This window comes from Neomonachus schauinslandi, chromosome X, assembly GCF_002201575.2.
Source record: "Neomonachus schauinslandi chromosome X, ASM220157v2, whole genome shotgun sequence".
Lineage (NCBI taxonomy): Eukaryota > Metazoa > Chordata > Mammalia > Carnivora > Phocidae > Neomonachus > Neomonachus schauinslandi.
The window spans coordinates 114,996,300-115,021,097 of record NC_058419.1 but is presented as its reverse complement, the minus strand read 5'-3'; the positions used below and the strand labels follow the sequence as shown (position 1 = coordinate 115,021,097).

At 41.7% G+C, this 24,798-nt stretch overlaps 1 pseudogene; it reads right to left on the bottom strand.

The window, feature by feature from the left end:
• Positions 1–16,298: 16,298 nt before the first annotated feature.
• On the bottom strand, positions 16,299–22,565 carry LOC110572641 (annotated as a pseudogene).
• Between the last annotated feature and the right edge of the window lie 2,233 nt (positions 22,566–24,798).

Here is a 24,798-nt window from a genome sequence, read left to right as displayed (position 1 = left end):
GAAGGAACCTTCAATGCACATTACTAAGTGAAAGAAACAATCTGAAAAGGCTGCATACTATATGATTCCAACTATGTGACATTCTGGAAAAGGCAAAACTATGGAGACCATAAAAAGATCAGTGGTTGCCAGGGGTTAGAAAGGAGAGAGGGATGAATAGGTAGAGCACAGAGGAGTTTTACAGCATTGAAAATACTCTGTATGACACTACAATGGTGGATACACAGCATTATGCATTTGTCCAAATCCATAGAATGTACAACAGCAAGGGTGAACCCTAATGTAAACTATGGACTCTGGGCAATAATGATGTGTCAGTGTAGGTTCCTCAACTGTAACAAATGTCCCACTCTGGTAGAGGATGTTGCTAATGGGGGAGGCTGTGCATGTGTGGGCCAGGGGGTGTATGGGAAATTTCTGTACCCACTGCTCAATTTTCCTGTGAACCTAAAATTGTTCTAAAATTAAAGTCTAATAGGTGATGGGGATTAGAGAGTACACTTGTCATGATGAGCACTGAGAAATGTATCCAATTGCTGAATCACTGTATTGTATGCCTAAAACTAATATAACACTGTATATTTTTTTTTTTTTAAGATTTTATTTATTTGACAGAGAGAGACAGCGAGAGCAGGAACACAAGCAGGGGGAGTGGGAGAGGGAGAAGCAGGCCTCCCGCGGAGCAGGGAGCCCGATGTGGGACTCGATCCCGGGACCCCAGGATCATGACCCGAGCCGAAGGCAGACGCTCAACGAATGAGCCACCCAGGCGCCCATAACACTGTATATTAACAATACTGGAATTAAAATAAAAAACTTAATAAAAAATTGTATAGCACATGCACAAAAAATTTAAAATTAAAACCAAAGTCAATTTAAAATTGCAATATAGGGGCACCTGGGTGGCTCTGTCAGTTAAGCGTCCAGCTCTTGATTCCGGCTCAGGTACTGATCTTGGGGTTGTGAGATCAAGCCCCACATCGGGCTCTGCGCTCAGCATGGAGTCTACTTGACATTCTTCCCCCCCCCTCCCGTTCTGCCCCTCCCCTGACTCGTACTCACTCACTCTCTCTCAAATAAATAAAATCTTTTTAAAAATGTAATATAAATTATAAGCAAGTTACATGATAAAAAAGATAATCTAAAATAAAAATATATGTATATTTCAATCTTCTCTGATGCATCGTGGTTTCTGTTCTTCCTGCTCTCTACATGTAACCTTCTTGCAGCATTCAACACACTGTATTTTAATTGTCCCTGTGGACCCCGAAATTGGGTAGTTTCATCAGGCAAGGAAACGGGCAGAAGGCCTCAGCAAAATCAGACATTATTAATATTTAACATGTATTAAACTTTATTGCTCTGAGTAGGCTGCTATAAATTGGCCTTGTAAGAGTTATACTTTCTGCCAGTGGACTACACTTAAATTATAACGTCAGAGCTAACATTTCAGAGAGGCTCCTTCACCCTTTGTGAATTGGAAAACCAAAAAGCTCTCCCCAGAGATGCCTGCTCTCCCCAACTTCACCCTCTCCCAACATACCGGCCCCTTTGATTCTCAGAAAAGGTGTGTGCATGCAGCCCAACAGCATGGAATCCACGCCTTCCCATGGTCTTTCTTCCTTCGTTTCTCAGGAGTGGAAACCGAGAAGAGCTGGAGCTGTTGGCAAGGCCTGTGCCTCCCAGCCCTCTTTCTCTGGTTCCCAGTTCCTTCCCGGCATGCTCAAACTTGCCCGCCATGTTTCCTCTTGCCCCTCTAACTGAGGCCCTGCCTCTCCTACTCCTCAGGGTCAATTTGGATCTTCATGGTCAATAGGAATGGCAAAAGCGTTCGTGAATGGTAGGTGTAATGACATTGGCCATGGTTTATCCGGACACATCTTACAATCATAAAATGTTAAATCAGTTGGATCAAGAAAAGAAAGATTTATTTGGGAGACACAATTGAGGCTCTTCAGATGTACTCAGTGCAGAAGGAAATAAATGGACAGAAACTCGGAATTCTAACTGCAAGTGTCTTGGATCTTCAGGGCAATTTAATAATATAAACCCAATGAGGCCTTGGGCTTTTTAAAAAGGAAAAATTATAGAGATTATAGAGGTATCCTATAATTATATGGAAATTGTTCACATCATAATTACTTTCTCAGTTAATTTTCAGGTTCATGGTGAAATCTGAAAGAACCTATTTTCATCCACTATCCATAATAAGTGATTATGGTTTCTTTTTTTTTTTTTAAGATTTATTTATTTATTTGACACAGAGAGAGATAGCGAGAGCAGGAACACAAGCAGGGGGAGTGGGAGAGAGAGAAGCAGGCTTCCCGCCGAGCAGGGAGCCCGATGCGGGGCTCGATCCCAGGACCCTGGGATCATGACCTGAGCTGAAGGCAGTCACTTAACGACTGAGCCACCCAGGTGCCCGATCATTCTCATTTTAATGTCCATTGTTTTGGTTTCTTTTTTTTTTTTTTTTTAAGATTTTATTCATTTATTTGACAGAGACACAGCGAGAGAGGGAAGACAAGCAGGGGGAGAGGGAGAGGGAGAAGCAGGCTCCCCGCGGAGCAGGGACCCTGACGTGGGGCTCGACCCCAGGACCCCGGGATCATGACCTGAGCCGAAGGCAGACGCTTAACGACTGAGCCACCCAGGCGCCCCATTGTTTTGGTTTTTGTGTTTGTATTTTTAGAAGAATTTAAGGCAAAAAGAGAAATAAAGTGTAAGAAAAAAATCTGTGAACAAAAGTTGGTGTTTTGTGTGCCATTTTTATTTTTGTGTTTTTACAGGTCTAATAAGTAGAACATAGCAGATGGAGTCGAAATCCCCTTTGTTCTCCTTTCTGGTCCCATCTCCCGTCCTCTCCAGAGTCAACTGCCAGCACAGAGAGGCATGCACCCTCCCAGTCCATGTTTCCATGTTTGACCACACAGACACCTGTGAACAACATATAATAGTGCTGTGTATGTTTAAAATGACACGGAGGCTATTGTACTATGTGCATCACACTGCAAATTGCTCTATTTACTCAGTGGTATGTTTTGGAGATCTATCTGTGTTGAAACATATTGTTCATGTATTCATTCTAGGCAACGTGTTCAATCTATGCACATAGCATACTATATTTATAAATTCCTCTATTGCCCAATAATTAGGGTGTTTCCCAGTTGTTTTGTAATTAAAAGGATGCCACAATGCACCTTATTCTAGAACTCTCCTGATGTTTCTGTGCCGGACTTTTCTCTGGGGTTGAGCCCTCAAAGTGGAACTGTGGAGTTCCAGGCCATGCACGTTTTTAATGATAATAAATGCTGTCAGATTGTTCTCCAAAATTCTTATGTCCATTTTCACTTCTGCCAGCAGTGATGAAACTTACTTTCACCCCACATCGTTGTCAACCCTTTGTATTTATGGGTTTGAAATAGCATCTCATCTTAAATTCTGAGTTTGAGGGTTTTTAAATTATATTTATTAGGCATTTAGGTTTCCTGTTTTGTAAATTGCCTGTTCCTATATGAATTCTTCTCAAAATGCTTCTGTATCAGATCACCACAAGGGTAGTGGCTTAAAACAGCACAAACGTATTATCTTCTAATTCTGGAGGCCAGAAGTCTAAAATGGGTGTCACTGGATTAAAATCAAGATGATGGCAGGGTTGCACTGCTTCTAGAAGCTTTGGAGAAGAATTGGTTTCCTTGCTGTCCTGTGTCTTGTAGAATGTTTAGCAGCACCCGTGACCTCTGTCTACTAGAGTCAGTAGATATTGTAAATGTCCCCTGGGGGACAAAATCACCCCTGGTTGAGAAGCACTCATCTAGAGTTCTATACTCTGAATCAATCTCCTTTTCCTCCTATGATACTAACTGAAGGTTCTGCCAAAGGGAGAGCCAGATACAAAGATGGGAAGGAAAGATCCCCTATTACCTGGCAGTTAGAGTCCCATGGATAAATTATTCAAGAATACATAAGACTTGGGCGCCTGGGTGGCTCAGTTGGTTAAGCGACTGCCTTCGGCTCAGGTCATGATCCTGGAGTCCCTGGATCGAGTCCCGCATCGGGCTCCCTGCTCGGCAGGGAGTCTGCTTCTCCCTCTGACCCTCCCCCCTCTCATGTGCTCTCTCTCATTCTCTCTCTCTCAAATAAATAAATAAAATCTTTAAAAAAAAAAAAAGAATACATAAGACTTTAAATCTTAGCAAAACGAGATAACCTGCCACAAGAAGGTGTAACAAAAATGAAAACAGATATGTTTATATTCTAGATCATTTAATATTTGGGAACATGTGTGGAGATATCTCTAGTTATAATATGCTTAGAAGACTTCTATGTTTACTAGGTTACTTATAGGTGAACGTTGTTTCAACATGCCATATATACAAATGAAGTGAAGACCTCTTTTTCATTTTAATCTACTTTCGTTTGATATTAAAAAGAAACCATAATTGGTTTAAATGGTTAAAGGAACCCATTAAGAGAAACCTTAGGGAAATTGACACCTGCCTTTAAATTTTTGAAAGATTTCCAAGTGGAAGAGGAATGAAAAAAATTAGTATTAGAGCCAAAGTGAGGAAGAGATACAGCGACGCAGTTCCCAGCTAAGAATACAGAACTTCTAAAATAGAGAGCTGTCAAAATATTAAAAAAAAAAAAGGGAATGGGTTGCCTCAGAGGAGTTCAAGCAGAAACTGGATGAATGGTTTCCAGCAACGCTTAAAAGGAAATGCTTATTTTGGAAGAGGCACTGAACTAGATGAAAGAAATAGAATCGTTCTCTGCCGATCACTCTTCCTAACACCGGTCTAATGGGGAAGCAAGAATCCACTCAAATGGTTCTGGAGGCCCCTCCAGCAAGGGGCACTGAAGTGACAGAGATTCCCTCTAGATGTCACAAACATCATGCCTGTGTGGATACGTCTCAAACGGAGAGTGGAAAAGATACACTGAAGATATTGGAGAAGGGTGTGCCCTCTGGTTTGGTCATCCAGACCTGTTCTTTTGGGGTCTCCAGAGGCTGAGGTCAGGTGTGTGATGAAGAATGTCACACCAGAAGACAGAGGAGCAGATGGGTATCGTCTTTCAGGGGACCACCGGTGCTTGGCAGGTACCTACATAAGCAAGGTGACAAGTGCCATGAATTGAGGTCAGGTGGCCAACTGGAAAACTGTGCGAAGGATCTGGCAAGTAAATGGTCTAGATGCAGTACTGTGAATCAGTATACTACTCAATATGAGATCTAGAACCGGGAAATGCAAGAGAGGAAAAAATCAAAGCAACCTGGATACCTGAGGCCGTCTGTTATAGCCGATGGAGGCTTGTGTGGGCAGAAGGGTATGCCACGCTAAGTCTCGTGGACCACAGAGAGCGGATCCAATCCCCCCGTTTCAGTCCTCCACCCTCTCTAGGAATAGCATACACAATTGCAAGGTGACCTCACTTGAAGCCTATTTTGTTCTTCCCACCCTTGTCCTCAGGTGTCATCATCTCATCATGCCCTCCCCGAGCTCTCCTTGCTCTGACTGACATTCACATAATCCTTTCTGAGGACTCACTGTACCAGAATCTGGGCTCCAGCGAGATCATGGTCATGTGCATGCACATGAAAGGGGGAGAGGCATTGCCCTAAGGATTTATAACTGTGGCCCAATCAGGACTACACTCGTGAATTAGCTTCACTGTACAGCAACCAACCAATAAGCAATTATTGTTTTGAACCCACACTTTTCCAGAGTTATCCTAAACTCTGTTTGTGCGCTTGAACAGGGTGGACCACAGCGGTAAAGGTAAACGATGTGGTGTTGCTGGACACTGGAGTAGAGAGAAAGCTCATGAACCATGGGGCCTGGTTTTAAGAAGAAACTACCCCCTCCTTTTTGCAAATGTCAAAGTGAAAGAAAGGGACAATGAGATCAGAGAACAGATGTGGGCAAGTGTGCTGAAGGGGCTACTTTTCTGAGCATGGCCTTTGTTGCCACAAAAATCTCTGGGATTACGGAAAGTGATGGGACGGTGAGTACTCCCACTTCTAATGTTGATGGTCTGCCACGCATCCAAGGAGACCGATTTGGCTGCTAAATTAAATCATAATTCCTGGGATTATTGCAGTTTTCCAGAGAGGACTTCCTTACTGTCCCACGAAGGTTTAACAGTGAGCCAAAAAAATATTATAGTATAGTGGATATTGTGGGGAATTCTCCAGAATCCATTCCCCTCTCCCCCCCCCCCCCCCGCCCCCTGCCAGCCCCAAGCCAACCATGGAAATTCCATCCCTCTTGCCAGTCATTAGTTCAGATCTGGGCATGCCTAAGCCAGTTTGGACCAAAGAGAGATGCTAGGAGAGACTTGCTGAGCACATCTGAGAAAGAAGCTTCCTCAGTTTTAGGAGAGACCGAGGAGGAGCCTCCCCTCACTTGACAGAAGCAAATGAGGGTGGATGGGATGCAGATTTGCCACCCATCAGCATCCAGCAACCACAGAAACAGGCCTTAGCATGAGGCCGACCCTACAGGCTCAAGAGGAAATTCTTTCTCTCTCTTTCTTGCAAATTGCAAAGCCTCAGAGGGGAGAAAGCAAAAGAACTCCAGTCCCTAATGGCACTATTGAATCCCTAAAGCTCACTCTACTTCTGGACATCCTGTTGCACATGCTATTACATTAATTCCCCAAGTTGATTTGATGTGAGCTTTATCTCTGCCTATAGCCAGAACCATCCTTACTGATACAAATCATTGGCGAGCATCCTCTCTTTATGGCAGGCACGACACAACGGTGTAATTAGCATGGATTTGCTACTCTTCATTTCTGAAGTGATGCTATTTAAAAGCACATGCTCTTATCCCAGGTGAAAGAATACAATTTTTACCGACTATAATGAGATCCAACAATTACAGCCAAGTAATTTTGAAAACAGATGTCATGATACTCCCATCTTGTGCAAAGCTTATTTTAGTATCTTTATTGGCAATTCTTCACAAGGTGCTGAGGGCTGCGGTGGCTGTAATTGATAAGACTGATTGCATCATGGAGGACATTAACATGTTAATTGCATCTCAACTTTCAGACCGTATTTATTGAGTAGATTCTGTGTGAAGGCTTCCATTGTTTTCCCTGGAGAAGTTCAAAACAGGACTCGGTTTTATATTGTATTATCTCTGCCTTTAACCATTTACAGTACCCCATGTCTTAACATGTCTGGAATTTGCGTCTCAAGGAAGAAAGTGATTTAGAGGTTTCTTGGCAAGCTGGTAACTGATCAGATTTGCTAGGGCAGGCAATGAAAATCTGGGGCCATTATTCCTTTAAAACAAAAAGCCAGTGAATCACGTTTTTGAAGTTAATATGTAAGCCACTGGTCAAGTATTAATGTTCCTGGGCGCCTGGGTGGCTCAGTTGGTTAAGCGACTGCCTTCGGCTCAGGTCATGATCCCAGGGTCCTGGGATCGAGTCCCACATCGGGCTCCCGGCTCAGCAGGGAGCCTGCTTCTCCCTCTGACCCTCTCCTCTCTCATGCTGTTTCTCTCTCGCTCGTTCTCTAATAAATAAATAAATAAATAATCTAAAAAAAAACAAAACAAAAAAACAAACAAGTATTAATGTTCCTAATTTTCCATATGTTACTTCTCTTCCCTTGCATGGCCATTCCTTGTTTTCTTTGCTAATTCAAATCTTAGCTAGCCCCTGGGTTTTTTTTGGTTTGTTTGTTTGTTTGTGTTTTTTTTTAATTTAAATTCAGGTTAGTTAACATCTAGTGTAGTATTGTTTTCAGGAGTAGAATTTAGTGACTCATCACTTACATATAACACCCAGTGCTCATTACATCAAGTGCTGTTCTTAATGCCCATCATCCATTTAGCCCGTCCCCCCACCTACCTCCCCTCCAGCAACCCTCGGTTTGTTCTCTATCATTAAGAGTTTCTTATGGTTGGTGCCTCAGTTGGTTAAGCATCTGCCTTCAGCTCAGGTCATGATTTCAGGGTTCTGGGATCGAGCCCCACATCAAGCTCCCTGCTCAGGGAGGAGTCTGCTTCTCCCTCTCCCTCTGCCCCTCCCCCTGCTCATTCTTTCTCTCTCAAATAAATAAAATCTTTTTTTTAAAGAGTCTCTTATGGTTTGCCTCTCTCTCTGTTTTTATCTTATTTTATTTTTCCTTCCTTTCCCCTATGTTCATCTGTTTTGTTTCTTAAATTCCACATACGAGTGAAATCATATATTTGTCTCTCTCTGACTACTGATTTCACTTAGTGTAACATCCCCTGGTTTTTAAGACTTAGTTCAAGTACAAATCCTTCTTTAAATCTTTGTAACTGACTCATGCCATAGACTGGAAGATAAGCTGATGCTATATTGACAAAGCTGAGTCCTTAAGTTTAGCAGATCATTTTAGCACTCAACATCTAAGAGCAATTGGACGATCAATATTGTGTAACCCTAATTCTAGTTCTAGACCTAGAACAAGGTCCACCCTGACTTCTGAGCCTTAGTATTCTCATCTGTAAAATGGGGAAACTGAAAGTACAGCCATAGCTCGTTTGATTGTGCTTCACTTTATAGTACTTTGCAGATACTGCATTTTTTTTTTTTTTTTTACAAATTGAAGGTTTCTGGCACCCCTGTGTCAAGCCTATCGGCACCATTTCTCCAACAGCATTTGCTCACTTCGTGTCTCTGTGTCATATTTTGGTAATTCTTGCAATATTTCAAACTTTTTCATTATTATTCTACTTGTCATGAGGATCTGTGATCAGTGATCTTTGATGTTACTACTGTAATTGTTCAAGGGCACCCCGAATTGCACCCATATAAGATGGCAAACTTTATCAGTACGTGCTGTGTGTGTTCTGACTGCAGATGGGGTGGAAACAGCAAGAGAACTAGAATCAGAAGTAGAGCCTGAAGATGGGACTAATCACTGCAATCTCATGACCAACTTTAATGAGTGAGGAGTTGCTTCTGATGAAGGAGCAAAGAAACCGGTTTCCTGAGATGAAATCTCTTCCCGGTGAAGATGTGGCAAAGGCCATTGAAATGACAACAGAGGATTTAGACTATGACATAAAGTTAGTTGATAAAGCAGCAGCAGGGTTTCAGAGGATTGACTCCAATCTTGAAAGAAGTTCTGTGGGTAAAATGCTATCAAACAGCGTCACATACTACAGAGAAATCTTTCATGAAAGAAACAGTCAATCAATGCAGCAGACTTCACTGTCATCTTATTTGAAGAAATTGCCACAGCCACCCCAACCTTCAGCAACTGCCACCCTGAACAGTCAGCAGCCCTTAACGTTGGGTAGAGGCAAGACCCTCTACGAGCAAAAAGATTATCACTGGCTGAAAGCTCAGATGATGGTCAGCGGTTTTTAGCAACAAAACAGTTTTTTAAAGATTTTATTTATTTATTTAAGAGAGAGAGAGCACAAGCGGGGGAGAGGGGCAGAGGGAGAGGGAGAAGCAGACTCTCCACTGAGCAGGGAGCCCAACGAGGGGCTTGATCCCCAGACAGTGAGATCATGACCTGAGCCAAAGGCAGACGGTTAACCGACTGAGCCACTCAGGTGCCCCACAACAAAGCATTTTTTTAATTAAGTATGTACCTTGGGAGTTTTTTTAGATATAATGCTATTTCACATTTAGTAGACTACACTATAGTGTAAACATAACTTTTCTATGCACTGAGAAACCAAAAAATTCACTTGACTCACTTTATCGCAATAATCACTTTATTGCAGTAGTCTAGAACCAAACCTGCAATATCTCCAAGGTGTGCCGGATGGACCACAGTTTATCTATTCTCTTACTGGAGGACATCTTGATTGCTTCCAAGTTTTGGCAATTACTAGGAAAGCTATTATAAACATCCATGTGCAAGGTTTTTGTGTAGATATAAGTTTTCAACTCTTTGGGTAAATACCAAGGAGTGCAATTACTGAATCATATGGTAAGAGTATGTTTAGTTTTGTAGAAAACCAAGAAATTGTCTTCCAAAGTGACTATACCATTTTGCATCCCACCCACAATGAATGGGAGCTCCTAATGCTCCCCATCCCCACCAGCAGTTGGTGCTGTCAGTGTTCCAGATTTTGGCCGTTCTAATAGGTGTGTAATGGTATCTCGTTGCTATCGTAATTTGCATTCTCCTTATGACATAGGATGTGGAGCAGGTTTTGGTTGAAATGAATTTCAGCATGGAGAGAGCTTAGGGGTAGTGGGGAGAGAGAGGTCTTAATAAAGGAGCATAGACCAGAACTGGCTTGCTCTGGAGGGGATGACAAGTCACTAAAGGGGCGAGGGCGGAGATGGGGATGGGAGTGACATGATCAGATTCGTTTCTTAGAATCATCATTATGGCATGGATTGACCAGGCAGAAGATAGAAATCCAGGTAACAGAGGATAGAAGACATGGAAGGGGGATTAGAATTGAATGAATGGATTCCAGAGCTCTTTGGGAGAGGAAAGAAAGGATTTAGATTGATGGCCTTTCTGCCAACAAGCCCTCCCTGGTGGCCCTTGCCTGCAGAACATCAGGCCTCCTTCTGCTATGCTTCCCAGAAGCTCATGTGTGTTTCTGCTGTCATTCCTTCTGCATCCAGCTTTAGCCACAGGTGGGGAGTCTGGGCCTCTTCCAGCTATAGGAGGATGACTCCATGTTAGCACCTTACAGAGTTATTGGCACCTGGGTGTTTCACTCTTTTTGAAAGAATGGATTGCTTGTATTCTCCGTTTTCACCTTTAGCTATTTTTGATAATTTGGTGACACGTACATTTATCTCATTAATTTCTCTGGGCTAATCTTCCCATCAGTATATTTCAGGGCTAGACAAACTCTCCAAAGACATGCTATGAGTCATACCTTCCCTATTTCAAATTACTTGATGCTTGGTGACTTCAGCTATTTCTCTAGGGAGCCCCGTTCTGCATTTCATATTCCAGTAATTCTTTAAATGAAAGTCATTTCTAAAACCATCTTCTCAATTTCCTTTATCACTTGTTTGTAGTCACCAGTTTTATTTGGCCCTTCCTACGTGTTCTTACACATGATCGCATGACCTCAGTCAGCAGCCCTTTATCCTGGTAATCCACAGCATTTCTCAATTCCTATTCTAATATCTAAAGGTAAATAGAAAAAGCAAACTTGACTTTAATGAATATTTCATTCAATGAATATTTTTTCATGCTCTGTCACATGCACAAGATACATGGAATCATGAGACCTTTGCAAACTCTTTAAAAAGCAGATCTTGAGGGTCTCTCACTCTCTCACACACACACTCACACACACACATTTTTAATATTCATTCTTCCTCATCAGAGGCCAGCGAAAAATTTTCCAAAATGCCAACAAGCCCCTCTGATACTTTACCCTGTGCTCACTCACAGCTTCAGCCATGATGGAAACCACAGGATAACATATCAAGAAGCCTTTTTTTCAAAAACAGATAGTATCTCACCCAGCAGTTTTCAACCTGGGGTGATTTGGCATCATTTGCAATGCCTGGAGACATTTTTATTTGTCACTCCTGGCGGGGGCCGGGGGGGGGGGGTTGCGGGCAGGCGGGTGGTGCTGCTGACGTCTAGTGGGTAGAGGCCAGAGATGGTGCTGAGCATCCAACGACGCACAGAACAAAGAATTATCTAGCCCAAAATGTCAACAGGGTTAAACTTGAGAAACTCTTAAAACCTCTGTCAACATTTAATACAATTTATGCTTGCACAATTCCACTTCCTAAAAATGAGCTCTCCTAACAATTACATAACATTTTAGCCTGCAGACAACTTTGGTGCCCCCAAAGTTCCCTTCATAAGTCATTCATTCTGGAAATAAAAACATGGATACATTAGGTTATAAAGATAAACCAGGCCCCAAAACTTAAGTAACCAGTAAAATCAGCAATCCACAAGCTCATTTTGGGAATGTTTCTAAAAACTTTTTGTTTTTAAAAGCAAATAAGCCAGGGCGCCTGGGTGGCTCAGTTGGTTAAGCGACTGCCTTCGGCTCAGGTCATGATCCTGGAGTCCCTGGATCGAGTCCCGCATCGGGCTCCCTGCTCGGCAGGGAGTCTGCTTCTCCCTCTGACCCTCCTCCCTCTCATGCTCTCTGTCTCACTCTCTCTCTCAAATAAATAAATGAAATCTTTAAAAAAAAAAAATTAAAAAAAAAAGCAAATAAGCCAGTTTTAAAAAGCAAGCCAAATTTCTTCTTGTCATTTTATTTCCTGTCCTCAGAATTTCAAGTTTCTGAGACTCCGTGTCATCTGATCTCACTTTTGTCTTAATTTTGTGCTCCTATGAAAGCCTTCTAAGCCCAGCCTAATGGCCCTCCTTTGCTTGGCCCAGTGCCACCAAGGACTGTTGGCTCACCCCAAAATCAATCCTCTTGGCTGGTCTCTAATTTTCATTTAGTAAATTTAGAATATTATGAAGAACCCTTCTAACCCCTCTCTGGGATAATGTCCAGAAGCCACTTTGCCTAAACAAAGTCATTGATTTTAATAGAACAAATGAGAGAGCCAATTTGTATTGCATGGCACCCTGACAGAGATGGGAAAAATGCTAGGACTCATTTGTCCCAAATTCTCTCTCTAATTATAATAACAACTCCGCAACCAAAGCAATCTTTCACGAAAGTAAATTAGATCGGGCCACTCCCAGGTTAAACCTTTTCCATAGCTTTCCGTGACTGTTAGGAGAAATCCCCAAATCTGTCATGCAGCTTGTAGAAGATGAGTATTTTCTAGGCCCTGCCCTTCCCGTCAGTCTCAATGCACTCCCTCTCCATCGAGTTCTGTGCTCCCTTTTTCTGGATCTCTTAAAGTACTCTTCCTTCTTCCTGGACAGCTCATGCTTCCCATGGCTGCACCCTTCCTTTGCCCAGCTGATCCCTTCCCATTGTTCAAACCATGGCTTTAATTCATTTCCTCAAAGAAGTCTTTTCTGCTTGAATTACGTCTGCTGAAAATTCCACTGGCCAAAGCAAATCGTGTGCCAAGTCCAAAGTCAAAAGGGGAGGATGTATAGTATGATAAGGCCAAGGCAAAGAGTAAGGATGTGGGGAAGAGGAAGGAACCGGGCCATTTCTGCAACCACCACTTTCCTCATCCACGTGCATACAGGTGATGATTAGGCGCCACCTAATGATGATTAGCATGTACCGACACTCATCTAGAAACAGTCTGTTCCTTTAAACAGCTGAATAGTTGTCTGTTTCAGATTCTTTGTCTATACTTGTCCTCTCCCGGAAGCCCTATTACACCCTATGATACCTTACTGAGATCTGGTAAATTTCCTCTTTTCTCCAAATACCTCAACAATGCATTCTTTCTTTGAAATTCCACTGAAGTTCAAATCTACTGAAGTAATTAAATACAGAAGAGGAGGGGCAGGTGCTAAACACGGAGGCCACCATGTGCCTGAGAAAAACAGCCCTATTGGAGCCAATCCTGATATTCTCAACTGACGATAAGCAAAGCTGACCAAAAAAAAAAAAAAAAAAAAAAAAAACGATGCTCAGACAAGGCCAACCCACAACCACAGAAATGATTAAACATTCCTCTCTTATGATCAACATGCTTCTTTACCAGTGACCACTCAAGCCTTGCTTTAATCCTCCTGCCTCCTAAATAAACATCATTTAAAAATACCCAGTCACCAAATTGTCTCCGCTTCCTGGTAACAGGCAAGCCAGAAGAGGCCCTGATTTCTTAAATCCTCCTTAGAGGATTTTGCACAAGCGTAAGCCCTCTAAGGAGGCCTTTCCAGATCCATCTTACTGAGATGTCCACGTTTCTTCCAAGGGATGGTATTTCTTGTGGCAACAAGCTCCACACATCTAACATTGTTTGAGTATAGCTGTTTGTTCCGTGGGCTTCAACACCTTCAGTTAACTCCTTCCCATTCAAAGGGAATGCTCTGACATAGGTCTGGTCTGAAACACGCTGCATTTCGAGCCCTGCTCAACAGCACAAAGGAGACTTAAATAATATCACCAGGTGAATGTAGGATTGACCCAGGCTGGGCAGTGTGCTGAGACAGACAGGTGCAGGAAGCAGTCGCCAATAAAGCACAACGTCCCTTTTCTAGACGTTCTATTCTATAGTCAGTAACATATTCTCCCATTAGTGCCTAGACTCCAACAAGACGAAGTAAGGTTCCATAGGTAAAATGGAGTTTTTTCCCCCACATTAGCTTCTTATAACACTCAAACCTGTGCATAGTAAGCAAAATCAGTTCTTACAGGGACCCAGAGACTCATTCTTTAGAGTTAGTGTAGCCCAAATTCCTGGCTCATTTACCTTCACATTTTTTCCAATAAGTATTTCATACTTCCTTATATGATATTGATTTCATTTGCAGTCACTGAAGAGTGGAAATGAGCAGTAAATTCTCACTTCTACCAATTTTCCAGATGCCATCAAAATCGTTCACTATCATATTACTAGAAGACACATGCACATTGTTGCAGAAATATCATTAATCATAGTATTATCAGTAATTGGTATATTTTCTTGAAATAAATTATTATTTGGGGAGAAAAACAGATGTGTATTCAGTATCAGCCTGAATGCTTTACCAGATAAGAACTGTTAAATCCTATTGAAATATTTCCCCAGGTAGTCAACCAAAATAGCTCGAGAAGCAACAACCTACATTTTCAGCATATGCTAAGTTCTCCAACTCTACAAATAAAGATGACTGTGGGGTTTTTGTTTGATTTTTTGTCTTTTTGGGGAGAGAGAGCGCAAGTGGGGAGGGGCAGAGGGAGAAGGAGAATCTTAAGCAGGCTCCAAGCTCAGGATGGAGCCCCACACAGGGCTTGATCTCACGATGCCGAGATCATGACCTGAGCTGAAATCAAGAGTCAGATGCTTAACCGACTGAGCCACCCAGGCGCCCTGAAGATGACTGTGTTTTATATAAATGAGGAGTTGGGTAGGTGAGGAACTTTCAAATACTGATTAAGCTTTTATGAATGTTAGCATAAGAGGTCTGAATTCCAGTTTTGTCACTTGGCTTTTCCTTCTTCCTTTCTTAATTAAAAAGGAAATGATGCAAATGTGGTAGACATTAGGGCTGTGTGCAAATTCACCTCTCTCTGGGCACAGGTTCTGTTTGTATTCCCCTACTCGCTTGGACTCAGGGTGGCCATGAGACTCTCTTTGACCAGTGAAATTCATAAAGGGATGTGTGTTAATTCCTTCTAGGAGAAAGGCTGTGAGACCCCGTATCATCTCCTTCCTCTTACCATGGTGACCAGTAAAGCTGCAGGTGTAGGCTTCGTCAGCCTGGGTCCTAGGATGACAAGGCATGGAGCAAAGCCCACCAGCCAGCTCATGAAGAACACATGCAATAAGAGAGACAAATAAGCATTTGTTAAGTCACAGATATTTTTTTAGGGCGGTCTGTCATCCCAGCATAACCTAAACCATAACAGAGGTAGACATTTTTATTGTTAAAAAAATTAGGTGTTTTTTCAAACAATATAAAGGTATATTGAGCTTCACTCTCCAACACATTAGCCACTAATCATACATGGCTATTTAAATTTTAAACATTAGTAAAAGGAAAGATTCATTCCCTCCACCACACTAGCCACATTTCAAGGGCTCCACAGTCACGTGTTACTAGGGGCTCCTGAGCAGGACAGCGCAGATACGGAACATTCTCCTCATACAGAAAGTTCTGCTGGACAGTGCGGAAGAGCTGAACAGCAAAGTACCCAAATCACTGCCCAAACCCCTTCACCAGCCCCTCCCTAAATGCTACCACTCCTTACAGATTATTAAATATCATTCTAATCCTTCTTCTACCTTATATTACTTCTCCTATGGTTTCACACTATAAATATAAATACATCCACATACATACATGTACATATTGCTTGGTGACCTGCCCTTTTAATTCAACTAATAGAATGTCCTGGAGATCATTTTTTTCCTCCTGAACACTTAGGTGGTTCCTAGAGGTAACCACTTCTTAGCGTATTGATAGGGATCCTTCTAGCTCTTTGTCCAGCTATTTTTGTTTACTTTGATATGATACATAATATGTATTATATTGTGATTTCTTTTACTATTTAAATAACAGTAAAGTTTGGAGTTTATTTTATTCATTTATATTCTCCTAAATCTTTTCTAATAATTTCATTATTTTGATTTTACATTTAGCTCTTGAATCCGACTGAAATTTAGTTGTTAGGAAATAAATAATTTAAATAAAGATATAAAAACACCACACCCTGAGTGGTGTGAATTTGGAATCTAAAATATTGGTTTTCCATATAGATAGCAAATTACATCAATTTCATTTTCTAACTACCCTCTAATACCTGCAATTAACAGAAATGGATTAATAGAACAGACAAGAGAATTCAGAAGTTGATACACATTTATTTGAAGTCCTGTGGCTTCATAGAGTACTTATATTTTGTTTCTGATATGGCCAGTTATCCTCAATATTCTTTTTAAAAACTCTCTTTGTTCCTTTCATTACATTTTCACTTTTATATGAATTTTAGGGTTGGATTGTCAACTCCTTTTATAATTTCTTGTTGGGATTTCAAGATGGAAAGCCCTGACCTTACACATGAATTTGACAAAAGCTTACATTTTTACAACATTGAGTTTTGTCACTCAGAAATATGACATAACTACATTTTTCAGTAAATAGTTCGTTTTTAATTTCTTCAACTAAATCTTACAAATTGTATTAGGTTAGTCCTGGTTTTATTTATTTTTTTAACGTACTTGCTATGGTTGTTGATACCGTGAATGTAATTTTTTTTAATTCCACTTTCAAATAGGTTATTGCTAGTATAAGAAGGTATTAATGTTTATATTTTTATTTTCTATTTCCCTAATTATATGAACATTATTCATAGTTTTAATCATTTTTCAGAGAAATCTTTTAGATTTTCAAAGCAGATAATCAGTATTATCTTCAAGCAAAGACACTTTTCTCTCTCTTCTTTCCAATATTTATGCCTCTTGTATCTTTTTCCTGTCTTCCTGCTTTGGAAGTACAGTGGTGAAAATGGACATTTTGTATTCTTCCTGGATCTAATAAAAAATGCATCTTACATTTCTCTATTAAGCAAAGGAGAAATCAGTCCTAAATTTAATTATCAAGTGTTTGGTTTTTTTAGCATGCATGAGATGATTACTGAGTTTGACTCCTTTAATCTGTTGCTGTCATAAATAACCTAAAAATGACCAAATTCTAAACCATCCTTGCATTCCTTGCAAGGATAAACCCTACTTAATCATCATCTAACACTGGCTTAATACACTGCCAGATGTAAAATGCTGAATTTACGTAGGATTTTGCATACAAGCTCGAAGGCAAGGTTGGCCAAATTCTGTGGGGGGGGGGGTAGTTTTCTGATTTTTCTGTCAGTGTGATAGTAGCATCAAAAAGTGAGCTTGGAATCCTTTCAGATTGTTAATGCTCTGCAATAGTTTACAAAGCATGAAAGCTATGTGAGCTTCTGTGAGGTTTTGGAGCAATTACTCAAAAAAATGGCACCTGAGTATAAAATTATCTATTTATGTCTTCTTTATTTTTCTCGACACCACACTTGTTAAAGGATAGACTATTTGGGAGATCCTTTAAAAGAATCAGGTTTGTGTTATATTGATTAACTATAATTGTTAGAAAAATACCATTAATATCTGCTTTGCCTTTATATTTATTTCTACTTTTTAAAAGGTTTTTCTGTTGTTCTTTTATTGGGTTTTAGATTTCACTGATAATTTCAATTTCTCTGCTTTTCTAGGAAATGTATTTATAACTGTCTATTTTTCTTCAAGCACTTTTTTTGACTGTACTCCCTGTGTTTTTTTTTTCAATCATTAAATAGATACATTTTATTCAAAAACAGAATACAAAATCTTAATTTCTATGATTTCAAAATCAAGTTGATTGTAGTACAGAGTGCTGTGGGCTTTGTCCGCTCCTATTTTCTTCTTTGGGCTCATTTTTATATTTTGTATTCATGGTTACAATATCCAGTAAAAAAAAAAAAAAAGGCTCTACATATCTTCCGCATCTGACCATCCTGCAGTGGTGAACTGTTAGTCTGGTCTAGGCATCCTCTCTATCTTCAATGTCCCCGTGACTCCAGAGTCTCTCACCAATGGCACTTGCCCAAGGCCATAATCTCAGAGTGAGGTAATTTGCATCCACAAATTCTCTCCATAGACAAGCTTCTCCATCAATGATGAGTTTTTTCTGTTCTTGAGAACCATCAAAATCAAGAGGGTCCACATTATAGGAATTTCTCCAGTCTTGTCCATAACTAATCAAATCTAAATACCAAGGAGCAGAAAGGACCACAGGGAAGCCAGCTGTTGTGATTTCGCCCTGTTCCTCACCATACATTTGATCTTTCCATACTTGAGCTGAAGTGCCTGGCCAAAGCTTCCCACGATCATCAAAAACCTCTTGCCGGATTATGGACCCCTGTTTATGGTTGAAACAAGACCCCAAAACTTTTGAATGTAGAAAGATTCTAGTCTTACAAAATCTTCACCAAAGCCTTTCTGCTTCATGAAATAATTGGATTTCTGGATCGAACTCCCCACATTTAAATATTGCTTCATCTCCTCCCAAGTGAATGAAGTGATTTAGAAACACTGTATTAATTTCTTTGAAGAATTTAGACAGGAAGCTGTAAGTTGAATTCAGAATAGGGTTTATGGCTCCAAAGGTCCTAGACTGCTTAGGTCCATTGTAACATGGAGTCACAAGGTCTTTCTGAACTTCTCCTCAAGACTGTGTATGTCCAGGGCTATCAAATTCTGGTATGACTCAAATCCCTTGTAGCAGGGTATATGAGATCACCATATGGACATCATTTGGGGTATAAACATGAGACAAAGAATAGCTTCCTTTGCCGCCTAACTGGGGAAAAGCAAAGCTCTGATAAGGGAAAGACTGGTCATCAACCATGTGCCAGTGCAAAACATCAAACTTATTAAAAGCCATGGTATTCTCATAATACTCCCCACACTCTGACGGCCTTGAGTAAAGCCACTGGTCCTTTCACAAGTATAAGATTCATCTGCAGAGATATTGGGGAAAACATCACACTCTGAGTCAAGGACACCTGAGACTAGAAGTTGCTGTAACTCAACTGCAGTGTTAAGTTTAGCAGGGCCACGGTGCCACTGGTAGAGACCAAAAAAATAGTCATGATACTGCCGAAACACTTCTTTTTAAGTTTTTAAGTCCAGTTAGTTAACATACAGTGCTGTATTAGTTTCAGGTGTACGTATAATATAGTGATTCAGCACTTCCATACATCACCCGGAGCTCATCACAACAAACGCATTCCTTAAATCCCTTCTTGCAGGAGGGAGCAGGCAGGGTGGTGGTGGGCGAGGGGCTGTGGCTGATGTGGAAGTTCTGGGGCGAGAGGTGCAGCAGGCTCAGAGACATCTGCCCTGGGAGTGGCATAGGCCACGGGGCCTGGCCCCGGGGCAGAGACAGGGGGTTGGGGGCAGAGACAGGGGTCAGAGCCAGAACCATGGGCAGCGCCAACAACCCGAGCAGCCCCAGCCCGCCATGTTTTGTTTTTTGTAGGACTGTCATTGACCTTGATTAACCTCATAATTTGCTTTCATGTCCTTTTCATTGCAGAAGTAATTTGGGGGTATTTTGGCTTTTATTTTGTCATTAATTTCTAATTTCATTGCACGGTGATCAGAAAACATGGCCTGTGATTTCTGCTCTGGAGAATTGGTTGTCATACATGTTTGGAAAGAATGATATCGTCAGTCTGTTGGTTATGAAAATATATCAAGCTAAACTTCATAAATGCACAATGAAAAGCTCTACATACCGATGCTTTTGAGTTGTAGATATTGGTTTCTGGGAAGTTGTGTTAAATTCTACCAATATGTTTGGCAAGTTTTCTATTCTTCTGTATTTCTATTTGTTTTTCCTTTACCTATTTCAAAATTCTGCTGTTCAGAGCCATTACATCATCTTCAAGACATGGATCTGTTGTCAGCATCATCTCTTTTTCTCTTACTACTTTTGACTTTCACTCTTAAGAGTATTAATATTTCTGCCCTTGTTTTTTTTCCCTTTAGCATTTGATGATATATCTTTTCTAACCTTTACTTTTTTGTTTTTCGATGTTATTTCACCTTAAAGCTATTTCTTGTAAAGAGCATATTGGTAGATTTTTTTAAATTGTTCAAACAATCGGTTTTTCTTTTCCCTTTTTTAAAAAAGGTCTATTTAACCTATCTACATTTAATGCAACTGTTAATATTCTTGGATTGATTCCTGCCATCTTACTTCATTTGTTCTCTTTACCATGACTTTGCCCTTATTTCTTCTTTTTACTTGCTTGCCTACCGTTGTGCTGATACACTGTTTTTTTTTTTTAAGATTTTATTTATTTATTTGAGAGAGAGAGAATGAGAGACAGAGAGCACGAGAGGGAAGGGGATCAGAGGGAGAAGCAGACCCCCCGCTGAGCGGGGAGCCCGATGTGGGACTCGATCCCGGGACTCCAGGATCATGACCTGAGCTGAAGGCAGTTGTTCAACCAACTGAGCCACCCAGGCGCCCTCATTTCCCTTCTGACAGCTAGGATTTCAGATCCTGGGTTGTATCATTAGTGTTATTATTATCATTTGACTTTTTCCTCCATAATCATGTACAATGATCAATAGCTTTTTCTGGTACTTTGCTGACCAATGCGATTCTGGTGCTACATCTCTCTCGTGGCTTCTGTTTTCATTCTGGTGGCACTGTAAGTAACAACTTTTTTTTAAGCTTTATTTATTTGAGAGAGAGGGAGGGAGAGAGAGAGAGCAGGAGGGGAGAGGGGCAAAGGGAGAGGGAGAATCTCAAGCAGACTCCCCACTGAGCGCGGAGCCCAACGCAGGGCTCGATGTCTCCACCCTGAGATCACAACCCTGAGATCACAGCCTGAGCCAAAACCAAGAGTCAGACCCTTAACCGAATGCACCACCCAGGCGCCCCATAAGTAACATCTTTAAGTAGCACTTTCAAAGTGTCTCCATGAGTCTCTGCATCTCTAAAAAGGCTTAATTTTTCTTGACACTTAAATAGTAGTTTGCCAGGTTATGGGATTCAAAATCCAAAATCATTTCCCTCCAGGTTTTCAAAATCTGTGGCAAGAGGGAAGGAAAGAAGAAAACTACTATTTATCTAGGGTGGGCCACTCTGCCCACACTTTCAATACACCCGGTACTTTGCCATCGTAATAACCCGAAAGCAGAGACAGTCTTTTGCCCAATGCACGTAAGTGGAAACTCAAGCTCAGAAGGGTGTTCTCCTGCCAGAGCTACACAGCAAGTGAGGGGCAGGGATAATTTCAGTCCAATGTTCTTGGACCTCACAGCCCTGCTCACAGTCTAGACCGCTGCCTTCCCACAGAAATACAATGCAAGCCACATGCCTAATTTCCCATTTCCATGTGGTCGCATTTTAAAAAGTAAACAGGTGGCATTCATCTTAACATTTTATTTAGTTCAGTTTAGCCAAAACACTGTCATTTTGGCATGTGATCAGTGTTGAAAAGTGATCGAGGAGATACTTGGCTTTCTTCCTACTAAGTCTTTGAAACCTGGTGCATCTTTAACCCTTACGGCACAGCTCTGTTTGAAACGACCACCTTTCATGTGCTCCATGACCACATGGGGCTAAGTAGCCACTGTACTGGGCAGCCCAGCTCTATGCCACGCTGCTTTTGAAAGCAAACCCTTTCCAACACTGATAGAAAGCATCCTAGGTGGGTGATTTTTTTTCTATCCCAGTTTGACATGAGGAAGTCTGGCTTGCCCTGGAAATAATTGTACGGCTCTTTTGTGCTGATTGCAGATATACAACTAAATCCTCCTCGGTGCTCATCTTCATTGTGTAGCATGGCCTCTCCTCCTGGTCTACACAGCCACAAGTCGGAGGCGCCTTCTTAAAGCCAACCGCTAATCCATTCAAAAGGCAGATTAAACACTTGCCGCCATTTGATGCCCGCTGCGTGTATATTTCTATACACGCCTGACTTCCTTTTTCAGACAAATACCCGGCCCCAGTTCAGACAGCCTTTTTATCACTCTTGGGACAGCACTGGGGCTCGAGCAAACATCCGATAGCTTTCCTTTAGTCAGCCCCCAAGAGTGTTAGAAGGAAATCAACATACACACACACACAGCAATTTCTTTTAAGTCTCTGAAGCATCCACCATTTCACATTCCTTCTGCCAGAATTTCCACCAAAATTAATCTCCCAGGCCCCTCACCTCCCCAGAGCCTCCTAACTCCAGCAGTATCAACAACTTAGAAACTGCAGTGTTAAATAATAAAGGATACCCTCCCTCAGGGGTGCCTAGAACTGGCAGACAGGCTGGGACATCAGCATTTGGGGTCCAAATGGCAGCTTGACTCACAGGACAGTCAGCAGAGAAGAGCTGTTGAAGGTCCAGCCGGAAACCCTTGGAATCAGCATAGCACAGCTCTGTCTTACTTAAGAGTTGTATGATCTTGGGCAAGTCACCTAATCTGTCTATCCCTTCTTTCTGACATCCCCATGTGACGACCATGATGCCTACTCCATGGGGCTGTTGGTAAAATTAATGGATATGATGTGTCTAAAGGTTCATTATATCTCCCCCAATAAAAGTTAGCCAAAAGAATTTTTTAAGAGTTTACATTTTATTTTTTCAGCTTTACTGAGGTATAACTAACAAGGGAAATCAGATATATTTAAAGGGTAAATGTGATGATTTGAAATACATATACTTTGTGAAATGATTACCACAATCAAGTTAGTTAATGCGTTCGTCACCTCACATAGTTACATGTGTGTGTGTGTGTGTGTGTGTGTGTGTGTGCTAAGAACACCTAAGGTCTACTCTCTTAACAAATTTCAAATACACAACATGGTATTACTAACTAGAGTCACCATGCTGTATATTAGATCTCCATACTCCCATCTTACAACTCTAGGCTTACAAGCTTCTGGCCAACATCTCCCCATGTCCCCCACCCCCAGGCCCTGGTAGCTACCATACTACTCTCTAGTCCTATGAGCTTGGCTTTTTTTTTTTTTTCTTGGTAGATTCCACATATAAGAGATTACACAGTATTTGTCTTTCTCTGTCTGGCTAATTTCGTTTAGCATAATATAATTTTTCTAATATGTTGATACTAAAACAATTACCTTTGTGCTTAGGTTCGAATACTGACTTGGCTGCTTTGAGACCTTGGACCTGTTTCTTACTTTCCTAAGACTCAGTTTCCTTAACTCTAACCTCATAGAGTCAAGGTCTCGGTCTCGTGAGGTCACTGTCGGAACCAGACAAAGCAACGTATGTCAAGTTCTCTGCACAACGGAGCCACACATTAAGTGCTTCATAAACGGGAGCTCTTTGTACAATGGACCGATGTGACATTAGAGTGACAATATTTCTATCCCGATGTTTTAAGAAGTGAAGATTAATTCTAAATGACATTCCTGGAGGAATGTTCATCTGGCGCACCAGCATACCTCGAACTCTTGACGATTCAATATGAAGGACCAACTGGTGACCTTTGGACATAAGGCATTTCAGGAGCTGATGAGGACACTGGCAGAGGACACAAGAAGGTTCAGACAGCCCGATCAGAAAGGCGTGTGTGGTACAACCGCGTCTGTGGTCAAGCAGCCTGCTGGAGTGGACGCTCCCCGTGGCACGCCCTGTCCGCTCTGCATCCCCGAGTTCTGTCGTTTGTCTCTGCCATTTCCGGTCTCGGAGGGGCATCTGCTCACCTCACTCAAGGTGCCTTTCACCCTGGCCCCTCTGCCCCCGTGCCAGCTCTTTGCCTGACCCTGCTTGGCCAGGAGCACCCTACGAGCCCTGGGTGGATTTACTTCCAGCCCCCTTAGGGACAGAAGGGTATTTATTTCAGCAAATCAAATTTATTACCTGGGCATTAGGAAAGCAAGAGGAGAAGGCTGCGGGACCAGAGAGATCTTATCTCTTCGGCTTAAATTAAATCTGTGCTGCAAATGAGCAAACGCTCGCATGTGGTAACTGATTTTGATCTATCCACACAGTGTCCCCTGTGTTCTGTTGCCCCCAGAATCTCCAAAAAAGTCAGTGCCATTAGCCATGAAAATGCATCTAGCAGAGGAGCAGCTTGTCAGAGGACAGCGACAGCAGGATGTACATAAAACGCCTGATAAAAAGCAGGCTCCTTGAAACAGAGGGCTTCCCCTGGGGAAACTAGGGCTGGCAAGCTCAGGAGCATACTCCATATGCCTTGTCGGCCATCATCAGCCACAGCCACCTGTGACAAAATGTCCCCACCTTCTCGTGTGCCTCAGGGCTAGGGTCTCCCCAGCTGTTTACTTCTTTTCTCGTGTCTCCCCACTTGTAATCTCATTTTTGCTCTCCCTTCTCCTGCTCCTTGTTCATTTAATTATTCATTTGACAAACATCCCCTTAGCACTGTGAGAGACCATGTTATCCCCATTTCTCAAAATGTCTTCCTGGTCTACCTGCATCCAAATCAGGTAGGCTACCAATTAAAATGCATACTCCTGGGCCTCTTCCCAGCTATGCAGAATGGAACCCTCTCGTGTGCAAAGCTCAGGGACTTGAATTTGTGACAAACCCTCCAGGTAGTACTGTGATACATGGGTGAGGGTGTAAACCATTCACATGGAATGCCCTTCTGTTTTACCTTTCTCCCATAGCAGAATCGCTCCAGCATCAATCAAGTCTGTGCCAGTTCCGCATACCATTGACTAGACGAGGGAACACTAGAGCTGCTTTAACAGATACATAACAT